Source organism: Triturus cristatus, chromosome 6, assembly GCF_964204655.1.
Source record: "Triturus cristatus chromosome 6, aTriCri1.1, whole genome shotgun sequence".
Taxonomy (NCBI): domain Eukaryota; kingdom Metazoa; phylum Chordata; class Amphibia; order Caudata; family Salamandridae; genus Triturus; species Triturus cristatus.
The window spans coordinates 1,916,410,627-1,916,431,617 of record NC_140589.1 but is presented as its reverse complement, the minus strand read 5'-3'; the positions used below and the strand labels follow the sequence as shown (position 1 = coordinate 1,916,431,617).

At 47.7% G+C, this 20,991-nt stretch overlaps 1 protein-coding gene across 1 annotated transcript in view; it reads left to right on the top strand.

The window, feature by feature from the left end:
* The window catches only part of LOC146822452 (uncharacterized), a 50,602-nt gene that overhangs the window by 26,497 nt on the left and 3,114 nt on the right, over positions 1-20,991 (top strand). The gene's annotated exons all lie outside the window — the stretch shown is intronic.

Below are 20,991 nucleotides of genomic sequence, written 5' to 3'. Positions count from 1 at the left end.
TTAGACCTGATGCCCCCGTGCCACATGTGTGGATTCTGCCCTCAATACGTCCTCGTGTCAGAGGGCTCCTTCCCTTGTGCCAGTCCGCTTTCCTTCCAGTGAGCGGAATCACGTCCTATTCAACCCCCCCCCCCCTTCATTTGTCTGGCATGAGAGCACGCCCCCCTCTTCGTTGGTCTGGCATGAGAGCACGCCCCCCCTCTTCATTGGTCTGGCATGTGAGCACGCCCACCCTCTTCATTGGTCTGGCATGAGGGCACAAGTGACGTATGCATCCATGGGCACTGAGTGTATAAAGTATACCAGCTGTGCCCGCGAGCATGGCAGTGCCACCCCTTCTATCACTCTTCCACCCCCATCATGGAGTACTTTCATTTCAATGTATGAGGGACTCTTTCACACTTAAAAAGTGCCCCCACTAACACAAAAGGAGTTTGAGGGACCCGTTCACAGGCAGGCTTTACAAGCCAGGGTCTGTGCAGATTTCGGGGCCTCGAGTCTGATTGCTGTGCTGAGGAGGGGGCGGTTTTAGTTGGATGTTAATCACTAGGGGCACTTGTTCCAAGTCTTGCATGCTCGCACACACGTATTATTTGCTGCTCTTGTGTCTTTGGCACAATTGTGCTCCATTTGTTAATGTTGTGTCTTATTTCCACGCTCACTTGCCTCCACTCTCTTTCCACCTCTGGTGCTCTCCTTGGCACTTTGTCCATCCCCTTTGTTCCTGCGTGTGGGGCATGAGTTCAATCCTTGTGCCTCTCACTTAGTGACAGGTCTCTAGAGTGACCCCCAACATTTGGCTGTATATCTGTGGCTGCCCCCTTCCTGCACTGCAATCCTTCCTGGCACTGCCAGTGTCACACACTTTGTTTCAGTCTTATTCTCAGGGCTCAATTCTTAACCCTTTGACTTCTGTGGCCCCCACTGAATCACTGCTGAAAACCGGGGACCCCAACCGAAGCTATTTCTATGCTTTGAACCTCAAAACTACGCGCAAAATACAGAGAGAAATATACAAAAAACCATGCAAAATTATGAAATGTTTGACTTAATAAACACACCAAAAATATATAAAAATCACATTTTAATGGGAAGGTTGGAACTTTTCAAAATCTGTTTTTATTTCTAAAAGGCAAAGCTATATGCTGGACTAGCAGACCACTCTGTTTCCTTGCTCATGATGCATGTTTTCCTTTTGTTGACGCATACCAGTGCTTCACTTGAGACCACCCATGCCAGCAGGATTCTGCTTGCTGTCCTTGTGCTGCTCCCACTAATCAGGCTAAGGAGACCAACTTACATTTTAGCCTCCCATTTCATGTTCCCTCACATTTGCACAGAGTTGTATGTTTTTCAATTTTACAATGTTTCTAATATTATTTCATTTCTCACCTGTCAAGGCTCCCATAAATTGTTGTTTAAGACCCGTAGCTCCATGCCTTTGTGTTAAAGGAATAGACTTGGCGTCTGTGTTTATATCACATCACATGTGTTCATTTGCTCTCTTGTTTTTCAGCCTGCATCGTCAGCACTGCGTCTTTGTTTGCTGATCCTTGCGCTCTTGTCGCGGTCTATTCCATATCTATGGTGGTGATGCACCGAGTGTCTGTCTTAATGTTGCTAGTTTAGCTGTGCCATTGTAATGTTATGTTATGTAAACCTCATTTTATAACACGCACAGATACTAAAAAAGTGTCCCGGCGCGAGAGCCAAATAGCAGAAGAAGAAGGGACGCTTATGAACCACCGAGAACTCATGCCCAAAAAGCATTTAATGTAAGAGTAATGTTTTAAATTGCTTTTTAAATAGCCTAAGATTATCCATGTTACGTAACTCAAAGGGCAAGGTGTTCCAATCTCTGGCTGCTTTCACCGAGAGAGGGCAGCCACCTAGCCTCATCAGACGGAACCTAGGGACCGCCGCGAGGCATTGACCCTTTGAGCAAAGCTGCCGGGAAGGCTCATAAAACGCAAAACGCCTTCTGAGGTAGTAAGGCCCAGTCTGATAAAGAGCACCATGTACCAAAACCAAGGCCTTAAACCGAACTCGCTGTTCAACCGGGAGCCAGTGAAGTGTTCGAAGGTTCTGGTTGGCACTGGATCTAACTGGCAAGCCCAATAAGGTTCTAGCCATCGCATTCTGTACAATCTGTAACCTTTTCAATTGGTAGGCCGGAAGTCCAAGATACAATGCATCGGCATAATCCAGCCTGGACAGAATAAGTGCCCGTGTAACCGTTTCCTTGGCATTTTTAGGAAGCAGCGGCAGGAACTTCTTAAGGCGTTTGAGCATACCAAAACACGCCCCCGCTAGTTTGCTTATCTGGGTATTAAATCTCAAATCCTGGCCAAACCAGATCCCCAGGTTTTTTTCTGGACAGTCAGAGGCACTCGGCAGAGGAAAGCCAACCGGCCAAATCTCTTCCCTAAAATTGGAGAGAAAGGCCCCATAAAGAAGCACTTCAGATTTCTCCTCGTTGCACTTTAATTGGGCCTTAGCTAACTATTTAAAAACCTCTGCAAGGCATGTCCTGGCAATGGTAGGAGAGAAACCCATTTTACTCCATGTAAAGAGGAGCTGGGTATCATCAGCGTAAACTATAATCCTCGCACCCAGCTCCTCAGCTAAATAAACCAATGGAGTCATGTAAACATTAAAAAGAAGAGGGCTAAGTGTAGAACCCTGCGGGACCCCCGTATTCAAGCTGCGCGGGGTCAAAGAAAAAGGCTGCAGCCACACTTGTTGCGATCTATTAGCAAGGAAAGATTCGATCCATTTCCATACCTGCCCTGAGATGCCAATATGAGACACGGTGTCAAATGCGGCCGAGAGGTCTAAAATCTTCCGAAATACCTCTGGTTCAATACGAGGGGGCAGTCTGCCCACTAGTACATTCGGGGAAAAGGAGGATGATTGAATAGACCAAGAAAAAGAAATTAAGAAATGATCCGTCCAAGTAACAGGAAAAGGATCAGACACTAGTAAAGGGAAATTAGAACAAATCCCATCTATAATATGCCCTCCACTGTGTGTAGGGGATTTGATCCACTGAGTTAATTGGGCAAAGTCCAATGACTCCAAAAAGGAAAGTGTCTCAGGAGCTTCACTACAATCGAGGTGAATATTGAAATCACCCAGCAGAATGTAATTGGAATATTTTAAGGATCTCTGAGCTACAACTTCACCCAGCATCTTAAGAAATGAGCTGGACGCCCCAGGGGGCCGATAGATGAGTGTACCACCCAGCAAAAAGTGAGGGGAAATAGAGAGGGAAGAGTCAAGAGCTTCACTTTCCACCACTTCCTGACAATTCAACTGTGTAAAAACCCAACATTCTCTGTAGACCACCGCGACCCCACCCCCCCTTCCTATTTTTCGGTCCATCCTGGCAATTTTAAAGCCCATAGGGATGGCCAAAGAAATAGTCGGGGCGGAAAACTCATTAAGCCAGGTTTCGGTAATAAATAAAAGATCAAGCCGACTATCCACCAAAAGCTCAAATATGTCCAATGCGTGCTTAACCATGGAGCGAGCATTGATCAGAGCAGCATTAATAGTATGTGCGGTCAAAGGGGGAGGAGAGATACACAGGGGAAGGCTAAGAAAGTCCCATAAAGGCACAAAACCAAACTTACAGCTTGGGCAGATCTTATCAATATTATCCAGCACCGACCACACATGATGACATCTAGTCAGGGACTCGCCAATAAGACATAATTCTTCTCTGTTCCACACCCTGCGCACAGCATGCCCCTGGCCGCGACCGGGGCACGGATGGGCGCAGACGGGTGGTGGCGCGCCCGCTGCGCGTCCACGCAGCACGCATGTTTTATAGACAGTTCCCCCGGTACCCCCAGGTGCTCATGCATGCCTGACCCAAGATGGCGGCTGGGCGAGACGTATGCCTTCCAGCTAGTGTCGGCTGCAATGGGAGTGCGGGTAAGCGGGACCAATTTCTAGTGCTAGCACACTGTGGAAACACACCAACAATTGAATAAAAAAGATTAAAATAATTAAAAAGCGTCAATATAAAAGCAGGGACGATCGCAGGGCAAAACAGATAAGCCAAATGTCATGTGTACAAGATCAAAGCCCCTGGGGGGAAAAGCAACTTCCCTCTCACCTAGGCGATAGCGTCCGCGCAGCGCGCATGTTTTATAGACAGTTCCCCCAGGTGCTCAAGCACGCCTGACCCAAGATGGCGGCTGAGCGAGACGTATGCCTTCCAGCTAGTGTCGGCTGCAATGAGAGTGCGGGGTAAGCGGAACCAATGTCTATTGCTAGCACACTGTGGAAATACACCAACAATTGAATTAAAAAGATTAAAATAATTAAAAAGCGTCAATATAAAAGCAGGGACGATCGCAGGGCAAAACAGATGAGCCAAATGTCGCGTGTACAAGATCAAAGCCCCGGGGGGAAAAGCAACTTCCCTCTCACCGTTGCCCTTGTAGTTGTATGTCTATGTTGCAGCAACCCTTTTCTCTGCCTCTGTTGCCTTTCGTGTTGTCCATGTCCCTGACCCTCTGGTGCAGGCTTTGGCATTCTAAACATGTTCTCAAAAGTCAACCATGGTATGCTTCCCACCTCTCAATGCAGTTATTATGCTATGAATAACCCCTAAGCTCTTCACTTTATTAGGTGTAGTTTGACAGCGCAGCTGTCACTAAATCTTGTGTGATCAACAGAAAACAAGCTTCAGAGTACTCTTGAGAGATCGACCTTGGCTCCACCTGCTTTTCGATACCAGAGTACAGCATTGAGTTTGGCAAATGTGTGGTTTCACTGGAATAGAGCGCTTGTGTTGCACTTTCTTGGACATGTAGGGAGTCTCAGTCGCAATTGGGTACTGCTAACTCCTCGTCGCTGTTGTGACCATATGGGAATTTTGTACTGAGTTCAAAAATGTAATGGAATTCAAGGAGTTGCAGTTGTTTCTCGTGATCCCCCTCCTCTCAACTTTTTTACAACTCGGTCTATGCCAATGTATTTCAAAAGGGTATTTTTCCACACTCTCTCTCCCTCTCTGCCTCTCTGCCTCTCTCTCTCGCCATTTTATAGTTGGGTCAGAGTAAGTTTCCATATGAAGAGTATTTATTAATTTATTTATTTATTTATTTTTCAAATTTGTTTTAATAGTGCAGTTTGAATCTGCACAAAACAAAAAAACTATGATCCACCTCACCCGTCAGTGCCACAAAACATCAATAACCCATGTTAATTCAAATGATAACTTCTGGATATATGGTTTGTTTTAATATTAGCAAGGTATCGATGGACAATTCAAATAACCTGAAGATAATTCCTGAATATCCACCAGATTGTTCCAGCTGTGACGCTGGTGGCGCGGGCATTGGCCCCATATTATATTCCACTGTCCTAGATTAAATCTCCTCTGGAAGACAGTTTTTGAATACTGTGTAAACAAATTGAATATTAAATTACCACAAGATCCCAGCATGGTTTTACTTGTATATTTATCTTCATTGGGATTATCAGGTGAGTTTTGTAAATTAATACCTGTTTTTATGCGCATTGCTGGATCATTAATATTACAAAATGATCAACTAAATTCAAACTTTTTTGGAATGCCTGGTCAAAATGTATACAGTAAAACAGTGAACACTGTATGTGGCCCAAGTGGGAGCCATGCAAATCATTTTCAAGCTGTAAAAAATGTTGCTTAGACTATTGTATTAAAATCCTGAAGGTACATTGAAAAATAGATTATCTTTAATTGATAATCAAAACACATCATTACAATGAACAGATTAATTAAATCCTCAAAAAGAACCCCACAATCAATAACACCCAAATAGTCCATTCATTAAAAACCAGGCCTTGTAGCAGCATGAGGGTCTTCAACAAACCGGAGAAAGTGTCTGTAGCATTCCTTCTGCCAAGCCACTGTGGACAATAAAAATGTTTCGGTGGTCATCCTCCAATTATCCGCCAATCTTCATCAAGACCAAAAGTAAATAAACATCTTAGATAATGCTTCTCATTAGGAATCACTAGGGTCATGTGACGTTCGAGACATCTAACGCAACAAGACCCAATGAAGGAAGGCTCTACGAGCAGCAAGGAAGCAATTCTAGAGGCAGGAGTCTGAGTAACCTAAAGAAGAAAATGCATGATGCTTAGATGCAGGCTACAAATAGAATCAGGGCTTGTAAATCATATCTAATAAACAACTTCCCAGTCTGAACTGTAGTTCAGTAAATAGCAGCCTACGGGAATGCGGTGGAAGAAGTGTGGCTGAGCAATGTACTTCTGACTCAGCAGGCAGGACATTGGGACTGCAGGCCTTGGATATATAGCACCATCTGGTGTCTGTGTCCATCCTGCCTCTGTTTAACTTTCTTGATAGAAAACTACCAGCAGAGGTCAGTAAAATACCAGAATCACTTGAGCATTCTCTAGATTCCAGCCCATAGAACTTGTCTTCCACGAGCACCCGTAGACAATAATAATTTTTCAAATCTTGTATTTTCAGTGATATGACCACTGAAGGCCCTGATTTTATATTAAAAACTGAGCTTTTGGACTATGCCATTTCCCTCTAAAAGGCAATATTTCTCTCCATGTGTTCCCATACCTGTTGTGTCACGCAGTTTGGTGCTTACTTTCCCTCCATGCTAAAGAACAGTAGAGGTTTCAGCGCCCAGGCTAATGTGCTGCATAGCTAAATACATCTAAGGTCCCAAAGGCGAGACCGATTGCATTGCAAATGCTTGTTTTTAACCCTGCAATCCAGGACCTTGTTTCTAATCCGGTGCTAGTAGAGTGCCTAGTTCTGAGTACAGTCCAAGGGTATTATTAAACAGTAACATTACCAATCTTACATAGATGTCTAGGAATAATTTAATTGAAAAAATATCACCGCTCAGACTGCCACTCCTGTTGGGTATTTGGGTTGAAATAGAAAAGTGTCCGCCAGAGCCCTCAAAAATTGTGGTCCCTGGTATACCATGTGTTAGGGGCAGTGTCCCTGGGTTATAACACATTGGCGTGTTTACATAGACCGTAGCTTAGTAATGCACAGCACCTATAGAAATGCAGTGCAGTGAAAGTACAGTAAAAATAAAGGTACATTGGATTGTTCTATGTTAAATGTTTAACAATATTGCTGTAATGTTTGGGTTGGTTGTGTCATTAAGCATCAGAGCAGCGTTAATTTGATAATCAAGCAACTCGCGTGACTGTCAGAGTGTTTAACACTGTAGGTTGTGAGAGACCTGAGGTTGATGGGCGACCCCGCTCCCGCTCGGAGTACCTTACTCCCACTCGGAGCACATATTGGGTGCACCCTACTCCCACTCGGAGCACATATTGGGTGTACCCTACTCCCACTCAGAGCACATATTGGAGGTACCCTACTCCCACTCGGAGCACATATTGGCGGTACCCTACTCCCACTCGGAGCACATATTGGAGGTACCCTACTCCCACTCGGAGCACATATTGAATGTACCCTACTCCCACTCGGAGCACATATTGGATGTACCATAATCCCACATATTGGATGTACACTACTCCCACTCGGAACACATATTGGTGTACGCTACTTCCGCTCTGAGTACATATTGGATGTACCCTACTCCCACGCGGAGTACATATTGGTGTACGCTACTCCCGCTCGGCGTACATTTTGGATATACCCTACTCCCGCTTGGAGTAATTTTTGTATTTTTTTTTTTTTTAGTTTTAGAACTCGCGAACTAGACCCGAGACATCTGGTATCGGAGGACTTTACATCAGCACCAGTTTTGTTACACAGGGACACATTCATTTTTTGGTAGGCACAGGGAGATTAAGTGATTTGCCCAGGATCACAGGATGTTGAGCATCTTTACTGAGACTCGAACCCCGTTCCCCAGCTTTGAGGTCGACCGCTGTAGCCATAAGGCCACATCCTCTCCCCATATTGGGTGTACCCTACTCCCACTCGGAGCACATATTGGGTGCAACCTACTCCCACTCGGAGCACATATTGGGTGCAACCTACTCCCACTCGGAGCACATATTGGGTGCACCCTACTGCCACTTGAAGTACATATTGGGTGTACCCTACTGCCACTTGGAGTACATATTGGGTGTACCCTACTCTCTCTCGGACCACATCGTTTTTATGTCAGCCTTTTTTAATGGAGTTTCCTCCACCCAAGATACTTATTGCTTGAGTAGTTTACATTGATCGTGGCAGCAGGTTGGCTGTGAGGACCAGGGGTGTGTTCTTGTCGGTGCTTGCATGCATTCTCTGCTGTTTGTGTCATTGGACGGTTGTCCATCACCTGACTGGTTGTGTCAACTGTCCATGGCATGGTGATGAGGCCCCTGTTTTAATAATGGAGGCATCACTTTGTGACCTTTTTAGTTAAGGCAAGTTTATTTTGAGTTTCTTTACTTTAACCCCTTGCATGCTCATGACGGCAAATCAACCCGCGTCCAAGGGGTTAAGTAGGCCCCCCTCCCCACCCCCAGTAAAAACTTGTTTACTGAAAATTGTAAGTAAAATCATAGACTGTCCTGTTTATCTATAATGAAGAATAAATACTAAATGTTATTGCTGGAACAAAAAATTTTGACCAAGTTTCCTTTGTTTGTTAAATACCCACCCCTTATTTAGAAGGGAGAAATTCTACAATCTGTTTCCCGCAAGTTGTGCTGATTGAGACTAGTTTTAAGGTTTTGATTAATGGAACGTTGATTAAACAGTAAATCTCACCAGAATTATGAAGAATGGTCATGGCGATGAAAGCCATATTTCATGAGTCCCATTGAAATGTTTAATGTTTTTAGGTCGAGCATGCGCTGCTCTACAAGGCATACTATATTGGAGTATGTAATTGAAGCCCCGCCCATATTTGTCATTGGCTTGTGTCATTGTCCTTCTTACATATGGCTTCTGATTGGTTAATAGGCTTGTTAGTCCCTCCTAAAACTGCCTCGTCTACATTTGCTACCTTCCATGGCGACTGGCCCTTTTACTTCGGTTGTTACACGTATGCTTTAATTGGAGCCTGGGAGCACTATTTTCTTATTTAGTTTTCTACTGCCTGATGTTGCAGGCAGGACATGCTTTCTCTCTCAATGCTTTTATTAGGTCGAGCTAGAAAGCGCATCAGTTTCTACGAGACCTGCTGTAATCGGTCTGTGGATATAAAGTCCATACCCTTTCTTGACATTGCTTTTCATTTGTCTATGTCAGCGTCCTTCAAAAGTCCCTGCTTGCTAGTGGTCAGTCCTGCCTCTTTGTCCCTCCTTTCTCTCTTCTGCTCCTCCCACAGAGCAGGGACTTAGTACTGTCTCATTCCACTATCGTTCTTTTTCTATTCTTGAGGGACTATTTTTTAGCTTGGATTCCTGCTCTGTTATTATTTGTCTGTATTGAACTTCAGCTCCCTACCTGCTTATATTTAAATATGCATTAGTCCTATCCCCTCTCAATGCCACAGTTACATTACTGCTGCCTCCCCTGCAGTGCTTCCCGCTCTGTTGCTTGAATTTTATTTAGGTTTATTTATCTTGTGGCACTTTTAGTAGTTCGCCGTCAGTTGGGCTTTGTTTTGGTTGGATAGCTTGGTTTGGGCTTCCTTCTAAGGTGGGATTTGGCTTTTTGTTGTTTCCGGTCCAGGGAAGACATGGCTTGGCAGTTCGGGCTGGACTGTTCCCATGAGGCACAGGGTCAGACTGATTTGCATATGGCCATGTCTGAACTGGGGTGGCAGAGTGGGCTAAAGAACGGTGATGGATTAAACCCAGATCAGTTGACTGGGGGTGAGTGCTTGCAATGTTCAACACTCCGTCCATCATTTCCTTTGTTTTTTGCTAAGATCAAACTGGAGCCATAGTTTAAAGATCTTCAAAGGGACTGGCGTGCTTGTTTCAACATGTAGGGGCTTGATGGGGGAGGGGGAAAGGGAAAGTGGAGAAGACTATTGGTAATAACATATCAGGGTTATTGGCGGCGCTTATCCGTATTCTATTTTATTGTTACATTTTCTATTGCGAATCTGTCAAGGAGCGCCCATCACCAAGACCCAGCACTATATAAATTAGAATACAAATACAGTGATTACATTTTATTTTAATTTTATCAAAATATGATTTACTGTCCCTCTTTTACATAATGTTGTCTGCTACAGCTTCATTTTCTTTTTCTTGTGTGCGTTTGCTTGAAGGGAGGGTGGGTGTAGTTTCTCTTGGCTGTCCGTTGTGTGAATTCAGAGGAGGCCGCATGCTGTCACTGCTGCCTCGGCCTTGCGTGTAAAGATGGACTCATCTCCGTGGTGCTTCCTTTTTGGTTTATAACTATAATGGAGTATAATTAACTAAGTATCTCTGGACTCGCCAGGGTTCATCTCTGTAGTTATTTTTCTGCTTTTATTCTCTGCGCTATTTCTTGGCCAGAGGTGACAATTGTCCCGTTTTTTATTAACCTAATTGTTGCAGGGAGACGTATAGTGTGCACTCTGTCAACATGTGGACAGGCTACTCTCTGTGTTGCTTCTCGTCTAAATGCTGTCATGTTTGGCTTGGTGTACATTGTGGGAAGCCTGGCACACATCTGATGCCTTGGGCAATATTTTATTAAAAATCAAGTATTAAAAGAACTGGGGTGAGGATATCTTGTTGGAGATTGAGCGTCTGCTGTGGCGCATTCCTGCAGCGTCACTCAGATCTATGTTTACACAGAGCTTCCAGTAATGGGTTCCCTGTGTGTCTTATGTTGCGCTGCTGGTAGCCTCCCCTCACATTCATATGTGGGTCAGAGGGATATCTGTTTGTTGTCATGAGACTCGGGCGTCCGTAGCAGGAATTCCAAGGAACGTCACTCATTCTGCCAGACTGAGATGCTGCTTGTTGACATCATTCTCCAGCGTTTAACTCCCTCGAGGGCCATCACTGACCTTCCACATGACGCATTCCAAACATGCGCAGAAACACAAACCTGCACCCAGGTCATTTTTGGATTACTCTTCTTTGCATAAATCAGTACATTTCAAAGTCTAAGTATCTTTAGTGTGTGTGTGTGTTTTATTTTTTCACATACACTGTTAGCTCCTCCCAGTGTTGGTAAACACCGACAAAACAAGACACACTCCACTGTGAGGACTAGCGTGCTATGAGGACCGATTTCCATATAGCATTTGCATGTGTGCATGTGCTAATTACAGCACCCCCTTAACACGTTTGTGCAATCAGCCTCTCACTAGCAGGAAAACAACAGTCTTGCAAATAAATAGGAGCAACTATGAAAACAAGCCTTATTCTTGAAGACCTGCAGATTTATTTATTTATTTACTTGTGTGTATAGACCACCTGGCACATCTGCAATTGCCCCTGCTTACATTAATAACTGACAAGGTTAACATCCATTTGCTTTACCTCAAGATCTGAAGCTTCCTCTCTGAGTCAATCAGCTGTCGTTATAAGGAATTCCTATCTGTGTTTTTTTTAAACAACATGTGATTCAAGCATTCTGTGGTATGGTTTTTTTAATCTGAGACATTCATCTCTTTGGGTGCTGTACACAACTGTACCATGTAGAAGGCAGAACTACTTATTGTGGTAAAGGAATTTGCAACAGATTATAATAGAACACATTTGCTGATATATTTAGAAATGTGTGAATACTTTGTGAATAATATAAGGTATAAACTACCCCCGTTTTACTTTATAAGGATGTTGCAAGATAATGTCATGGACCTCCCAGTGACTTGCCATATGCTGTTTACATATGGTAGGGATATTTTACTTATGTTATAGTTCTTGGTCATGCACTCCATCTTCTTTCCCTCAGTGCTCTTTTAAACTTTTGTGGCACCTTTTTAATGAAACATTTGAAATCTTTAGTATTGACAATTAGTTGTTTTTCACTTGTAGCCAAAATGTTATGTAGCTTAAGTATCAAAACCGTGTATATGAAGTCTGGTAACACCTAGATATATTCATGTTGTCGTATAGCAGCTCAAGCAGTGCAGCGAGTAAAGGTGTTTCCTTATCAGCTATTGAAGAAGAATGTCCAGGGGAAAAAGATCTGAAGAAAGAGAGAGGGGTATGTCAATTCTCACTTTATTTAGGTGGCAGCGACATTTCTGTCCAGCGACCTCACTTTCATATTCTCTACAGTATGTTGCTGGGGGCACTGTGACGTCTCAGATGGAATCGAATACATTATTACAGTTGAGTAGATCTGTTGTCTTCTTCTTGCAGTTGGCCAAAATTGGACAGTAATAACTTATTACAGTTGAGTTGTGATATGATGCCTGCTGCCAGAGCCAACGGCCAGGGTGAAAGGCAAGTCAAAGAGCACCATTGCAGGTGCAGTTTAAACAAAGAAAAGGAGAACTGCCTTTCTAGGTCGAACTTGGGGAGTGCATGTGCTGCTCTGCGAGGCATGCTGTAATCGAGAATAGACGTGAAGCCCCGCCCACTGTCTGCCCATATTTGTCATTGGCTTGTGTCAATGTTCCTCGTAAGTTCTGATTTCTGATTCGTTAACAGGCTTGTTTGTCCCTTCTTAGTACTGCCTTGTCTTCGTTTGTAACCTTTCATGGGGACTTATCCTTTTACTTCTGTTGTTACATGGTATGCCTTATTCAGTCTGTAAACACTACTTTCTTTAATGAGTTTTTCCTACTGCAGGCACGACATGGAGATGCACTGTATCGACAAAGACCATTCAGAAAGTGAATTTACATGATGACTCCATGTCATTGAGAATGCGATTCACCAGCGCTGGGTTTTTCTTTTACAATGTCCTTCCCTTGAAGCAATCCTCACTGCCCCTTCTCCCCGGAGCACTTTCTTTGTCTCCTTCACCTAAAGCACTCTGCTTGCCTAGCCTTTCCCTCTTCTCGGGCACAAGCCTTTGCCCCCTCTCCTAGGCCCACCAAGGCACTCTATGCATCTCTATCACCAAGGGTGACCAACTGGCATTGGTGTAAATTTAGGACGATGAGAGTAAAAATTATAGGACACTGCTTTGCTACAACCTAATGGGTTCACGCAGAGATACATCACTTCGATTTTTCCACAGCTGTATGTGCTCACTGTATCCCTGCCTCCCTGCCATGTGCTAGCTCTCACCAGTCATCTTCGCTCCCACTGTGTATCCATTGCTTGCACCCCCAGTCTCTGTGCCTTGAGGGGTGTTCATCCTCCTCTTCTTATGCCTTGTTGATACCCCGTGCTCCAATGTTTGTCCACCCCACAAATGCACCCCCTTTGGTTTATGTATCGCTGCCTTCATAACCTGTAATTCCTGTGTCTGCTTCAGCTCACATTGTCTCACTGTAGCCCTGCTCATCGTGTCTCTGCTCCCCATGCATATGCGTCCTGTGCGTCCCCAGTCTGTCTCCATGCTCATCCTATCATTACAACCTCCGGCTATGTTTCATTAGTCTGTGCACAAACCTACTAGTTACAACCTGGAATTTTCTCTTTATTCTGCTTGATGTGGACCCCTAGGGATAATTGCACCAGATTCATAGCAGCCACCCAACAGGGTGTTAAAAACCAGGTAAAATTAGCACCATCATACTGCTTAATGTTATTAAATACCCACAAATAAAATAATCAGGTGGCTCTTATTCTCTTGGGTTCAATATGTCCATACCCAGCATTTCCATTTATGTAATGAAGCATTCTTGTCATGTCCTTAATAACTGCATAGTATTCATTTGCTAAAACAAATCCAGGATTGCTTTAAACTGTATCCCAGTAAGCCCCATACACCAGAAACACAATCAATACGCTTGCTTATAAATTAATTGTAAATCACACAATTGCCATCACATCCATCCACTACTAAACGCATAAGTAAAACATATTTATATTTACACTTATAGCTCCAACTCTAAAAAATGCGAGACCCATTAATACAATGGGCAAATGCTTGTTCTATCTTGATGTTGTGCAGCATTGGGAAAGCCTATATATCTAAAAGGTGAGACTTCATGACTTTGCCAATGTGAGTTTTTTGTGGTTGTAAACCTCCTTTTTTAGGTCTCGCCTGGCGAACGCAGCGCGAAGCGCTGTCGCCAGCGAGATCTATTGTTGCTGACTTGCCTCGGAAGTGGGACAGGAGATGGGCACGCGCAGGGCTTTTGGCGATTTTAGTCTGTGGACGCGCTTGTAGACATCTCCTGTCCGACTTCCGAGGCAAGTCAGCAGCCTCATGCACTTTCACTTTCTATTCCCCCGTCCGGGAGATGTTGGCCAAGGAAACCTGTACCCGCTGCGCAGCTCTGGGAATGGCACCCCGCATTTAATGGGCATTACGCTCTCAATGCCGAGTCCAATCCCGCGTCTGTGGCAGGCGTCCCTGCGGGCACCTGGAGAGGGCACGATCCGCAATCACAATGCTGTCGCACGACATGGCAGCTGAGAACACCCGACAGATGTCAATAAAGAGGTGCGCGCGCAGGTCTACGTAAATGTAGCAATATTCTATGCATTTTGTCACTTTGCGCATATATGCGTTCGACTGACAGGCGACCCCAGAGGCCAGTGAGGCCCTGACCTAACTGTGCCATACATTAATTAGGACTTGTTTTTAAATGGTCCGGGCTGTGGACAGGGCTGCGATGGACCCGTGCGCACCCAAACACGTGTCCACTTCGCATTGGAGCTGCTTGCGCTAGGGAGAACGCGAGCGGCGCTGCAAGCGTGGCCGCCAACCTAGCGCAGATGGAGCTTTGCCCGGGAACGGTAAACGATGGACGCACGCTCAGTCTCTGCCGTAACCAGGTAGCCTTGAGCTATAGTTAGCCCCAAACTTAAAACTGGGAGTTTTGTCCCTCGGCTAAACACGAGGAAGCCCCAGATGGCCTGCTACTTTCCTTTGCTTCCTTTGACAACAAGGCTCTTCGTAGTCCTTCCTTTGTGTCGCGTCTGTAACTGCCAGGCCTGTTAACCACACTTGATGTCATAGAGAGCGATGTCAGTTTCACGGGGAGCGCCCTGGAGGCAGGCTCCTCCCACGGGGAGGGGCGATGGGCGGAGCTTCCGTATCAGAGGAGAGGGCGGGGCAGCAGAGGTTACAGAGGGAGAACCCGAGACAGGCAGAGAGAGGTCAGTGCTCGATCACATCCCATACGGGGAAGGAGGACAGTGCGTAGGGTCACAGGGCACATCTGCAGCCCCCCACTGCTGCCCCTGCATCACCAGCCCCACTGCAGAGCAGTGCCAGAGGCCACTGCCCATACCTGCCCACACCTGCCCACTCCAGAGCACCTGAGGGTATTGACAGGTATTAAAGGCTCATCCCATCCCTACTGCAGGGGCATTCAGACCACCTGATACAGCTGCCCCTGAATCCCCTGCCCCACTACAGGGCAGTGCTAGAGGCTGCTGCCTCATAGCTGCCCACCTCAGGGAACTTAGGGGCAGTGACAGGTACTTCAAGTTTAGCCCATCCTCACTGCAGGGGCATTCAGACCACCTGTGCCTTGGTCCAGCTGTCCCTGAATCCCCTGCCCCTCTACAGGTCTTTACAGGGCAGTGCCAGAGGCCACTACCCCATACCTGCCCACCCCAGAGCACTTAGGGGCATTGACTGGTACTAAAGGCTCATCCCCTACCCACTAAAGGGCCATTCAGACCACCAGTGCCCTGGTCCAGCTGCCGCTGCATCACCAGCCCCACTACAGGGCAGTGCCAGAGGCTACTGCCTCAAACCTGCCCACTGCAGGTCAGGGGCATTGACAAGTACTTTAAGTGCATTCCATCCCCACTGCAGAACACTTCAGACCACCAGTGCCCTGGTCCAGCTGCCGCTGCATCACCAGCCCCATTCCAGGTTCCTACAGGGCAGTACCACATGCTGATGGCTCATACCTGCCCACCGCAGATCATGGAAGGGCACTGGTAGGTACTAAAGGCTCAGTCCATCCCCACTGCAGGATCATTTGCACCACTTAACCTCTGGTCCTGCTGCCTCCACATCACTACCTCCCATTATAGCGTTTAGTCCGCAGGATCTGCTGCCCAGCTTTACCCTACTGACTGCGGGGCCATTCGAATAGAGCCAGAGACCCTCATTCCAGGCCAGGCTATAGTGGCATTGGGAGATTTACTGCCCCAGCCCCATTGCCACCATCCTACTAGTATCTCCTCGATTCCACTCACCATCAAGGCCCTGTTTCCCATGCCTCCTCTGCAGTACAAGTCTCCAGGGTGGTTTCCAAAGGTCCCCCACCGGTGCTCCTTTACCTCTTCTGTGATTTTAACCTTACTCAGGGCCGAAGGATACTGCTTCCTAGGCTGCCTCTGGGCATCTGACCTTCTATACTGCCCAAAGTTGCCAATTTAACCACATGGCGTTGAACAATATTTCAATGTGGGGTGGCACTGGGCCTCCATCTTCCATTGTGCCGTGTGGCTAATGCTAGTATTTAATGTCCATCAAGGGTATCTGGATGAAAATTTGATATTGAAAAGAATGTCATTTTTGACAAAAATGAGTCCCAGTGCACGTCACCAGCAACCACGAGCACAAATGAAGCCCTGTCTTTGCCCCTTCTACCCACCTAGAGTTGAAGCAACAAAACCCAGTTCCTGGGGCATTAAATCATTATTTTTGTGTCGTGCTAAGCCCATATTTCTTTATTTCATGGTGGTAGTAAGCCTGCTGGACTTCACAGACTGAAAAAGGTTATTTGGGGCTATATATACTATCAATACATGGTTTCCAGGGATACTCATTTTCAGGTAACGAATGGCACAGTTTATCCATAATAACGCGGGATAGAGTGAATTAAAAAGAAGACAATGATAGTTTTAATACTTAGAAACTGCTCTACACAAACTTGGTTTTGCATGAGCATTTCCCATTGGACAGCAGTAAATACACAACATGGTCCGGACACTGTCATGGTGAAGCTCCATGAATGTTGCATAGTAGTGCCCATTCTTGACTTGTTCTACAAAGGTAAATATAACTGAATATAGACAATAATAACTATCATTTTCTATGGAATAGGTCTCGCATTTATACGAGTTTAAGTTATTGGTATTGTAAATGACAATGCCTTTTATTTATGTTTTAAAAAGGAATCAAAAATAAAAGGCATTGTTATTTGCAATATCAATAGCTGAAACTTGTGTAAATGCGAGACCTATTGCATTGCAAATGCTTGTCTTGTGTAGCTCTGGTCAGAGCCTCCGCTCTCTGGAGTTACACTATGCGAAAGATGCTCAGAATATTGTCCAGGTCCTATCACGGGCACTGATAGTATGAAGGACTCCCTTGCGACCACTGGCCTGGTTGCCCCCTCGCTCCTCTACGCTCCTGCTCCAGAGCTCCTTGCTGAGTGTGTTCTTCACTGCCGCCGATAGCAGCGCCCCAGCCGCCGCAGGGCCGCCCGCTCAGCCTGTCCAGGATTCCTGCCGCTTCCTGCCTGCTGCCCGCCCCCTCGCCAGACGATTGGTGGACGCGACCCCGCCTCCCAGCTGACCCGCCCTCCCGGATCCCTTCTTATGTCGCCCCCTCAGCGACCGTGCAGCGGACGCGTACAGCGGGAGCACCGATTGTACGCCGAAGGTGCGCCAAAGGTAAGCCCGTCTGCGCCCGTCCGCGCCTGGACCGCGCCCAGTGCCAGGACCCCTGGCCCCCGCAGATCCCAGCCAACCCGCCGGACCTACGACGCCACCGAACTCTACGCACTCAACGCCGGAAGAATCCCGGGGTGCTACCGAGCCACCCCGAGACGACCCACGGACCCTTCTGCTGCAACGCCTGCAAGTTCACCTGCATACGGACCTGCACCACTCCAGCAGTGCTCAAGACCTCGACGAGCAGCAGCCACCTAAAGTGCATCCTGCTCAACACCCGCTCCGTCCACAGACACGCCGTCGAGCTCTGGAACCTGCTCGACACTACTTCACCAGACGTCGCCTTCCTCACGGAAACCTGGATGAACGCCTCTTCAGCGCCCAACATCGCCATCGCCATCCCAGACGGCTACAAGATCATCCGAAAGGACCGCATCAACCACACCGGAGGAGGCATCGCCATCGTCCACAGGAACACCATCCGCATCACGACCAACACCGACGACACCCTCGCAACCGCCGAGTACCTGCACTTTCAGGTCCACATCAACCCCAAGACCACCCTCAGAGGCACCCTCATCTACAGACCCCCGGGACAACGCACACAATTCAGCGAAGACATCGCCGACTTCATCAGCCCGCACGCCCTCTGCTCCGCTGACTACATCCTCCTAGGGGACCTCAACTTCCACCTGGAGAACAACAACGACCGCAACACCACCACCCTGCTGGACAACCTCGCCAACCTGGGACTCAAGCAGCTGGTGACCACCCCCATCCACTATGCCGGACACACACTCGACCCCGTCTTCTCATCCAGCAAGGACATCACCTTCAGCCACGCCACCGGACTCCACTGGACGGACCACAGCTGCGTCCACTTCAGCTTCGGAAGGACCACGACCCACCAGCAACAGGTTGCATGCAGGAGCTGGAACAAGATCACAGCTGACCAGCTCACGACCTCCCTGAACAGGAACCCTCCCACCAGCACAACGAACCCTAGCCAGGCGGCCACCAACCTCACGAAGTGGATCAGCGACTGCGCAGACGAGCTCGCCCCCCTGAGGACCCCGCCTAGCAGACCCGGCAGCAAGAAAGCCCCATGGTTCACCGACGAACTCAAGAGCTCCAAGAAGAACTGCCGAGCCCTCGAGAGAACCTGGCGCAGAGACCCAACACCGGACAACATGACTGCCCTCAAGCTCGCCACCCGAAAACACCACCAACTGATCCACGCCACCAAGAAAACTGCATTCAAGGAACGACTGGACAACAACGCACACAACAGCAAGGAACTCTTTAACATCGTTAAAGAGCTCTCCAACCCCAACGCCGGAAACAACGACATCACCCCTTCGCAAGACCTCTGCAACTCCCTCGCCTCCTACTTCCACAACAAGATCGCGGACATACACAACAGCTTCAGCACTCAACCGACAAACGCCACGACCGAACCAACGCCCCCCACCACCACCCTCCGTGCCTGGACTCCGATCAGCACCGAAGACACCGTCCGCACGATGAACTCCATCCACTCCGGATCTCCGACCGACCCCTGCCCTCACCACGTCTTCAACAAAGCCGACGCTGTCATCGCACCCCACCTGCGGGACATCATCAACACCTCCTTCGACACCGCCACCTTCCCGGAGAGCTGGAAGCACGCCGAACTCAGCGCCCTACTCAAGAAGCCATCGGCCGACCCGACCGACCTCAAGAACTACCGCCCCATCTCGCTGCTCCCGTTTCCTGCAAAAGTCATCGAGAAGACCGTCAACAAGCAGCTGGCCGCCTTCCTCGAGACGAACGGATCCCTCGACCCCTCGCAGTCTGGCTTCCGGGCCAACCACAGCACCGAGACCGCCCTGATCGCAGCCACCGATGACATCCGAGCGCTGCTCGACAACGGAGAAACAGCGGCCCTCATCCTCCTCGACCTCTCCGCGGCCTTCGACACTGTCTGCCACCGTACCCTAGCACAACGCCTCAGCAACGTCGGAGTCCAGGAGAAGGCACTGGAGTGGATCATCTCCTTCCTCGCCGGAAGGACACAGAGAGTCCGTTTCCCTCCGTTCAGATCTGAAGCCACTGAAGTCATCTGTGGCGTCCCTCAAGGCTCCTCGCTCAGTCCAACCCTCTTCAACGTCTACATGAGCCCCCACGCAGACATCGCACGCCAGCACAACCTCAACATCATCTCATACGCCGACGACACCCAGCTGATCCTCTCCCTCACCAACGACCCCGCCACCGCCAGAGCCAACCTTCACAAAGGGATGAAAGAGGTAGCCGAATGGATGAAGAACAGCCGCCTGAAACTGAACTCGGACAAGACGGAAGTCCTCATCCTGGGATCCTCACCCGCCGCTTGGGACGACTCCTGGTGGCCCCCCGCCCTAGGCAGCGCACCCAAACCAACAGACCACGCACGCAACCTGGGCTTCATCCTGGACTCCTCCCTCTCCATGACCAGACAAGTCAACGCCGTCTCCTCGTCGTGCTTCAACATCCTGCGCATGCTACGTAAGATCTTCCGGTGGATCCCCACCGAGACCAGAAAGACGGTCACCCAGGCCCTCGTCACCAGCCGTCTGGACTACGGCAACTCCCTCTACGCCGGAACCACCGCCAAACTCCAGAAGAGACTCCAGCGGATCCAGAACGCCTCAGCACGACTCATCCTGGACATCCCCCGTCGCAGCCACATCTCCGGACACCTGAGAGACCTGCACTGGCTCCCGGTCAACAAGAAAATCACCTTCCGTCTCCTCACCCACGCACACACAGCCCTACACAACCAAGGCCCAGGATGATCTTTCCCCAACTTTTTACCTGCCTCCCTCCATTTTCTGTGCTCGTTTTTGCTGGCTTTCGGACTCTGCACCTGTTACCACTGCTAATCAGTGCTAGCGTGTTTTTGCTCTCTATCCTAAACATGGTAACATGGGCTCATACTCAGTTGGCATATTTAATTTGCTTATGTCCCTAATAAAGTGCACTACATGTGTCCAGGGCCTGCTAATTATTGCTACTAGTTGGCTGCAGCACTGACCGTGCCACCCACATATTCAGCCTGAAATCATGTGTCAGGCCTTCCACTGCAGTGCCTGTGTGTGAAGTTTACTGCCACATCGACTTGACATTTAAAGCTACTATCCATGCCTAAAACTCCCCTTTTATTACATATAAATTGCCCCTAAGGAAGGCCCTTGGTAACCCAAAGGGCAGGATGCTATACTTCTATGTTTTACATGTCCTGGTAGTGACAAACAGCTAAATTACTTTTTCACTGCTGTAAGGCCTACTTCTCTCATTAGCTAGAACTGGGAATTCCTCAGAATACCTTTAAGCTGTAATTTCTGATTGGAAAGGAGCAGCCTTTTCATGATTTATATCTTTGCAATGGTAATGAGAAATCCTCTTTAC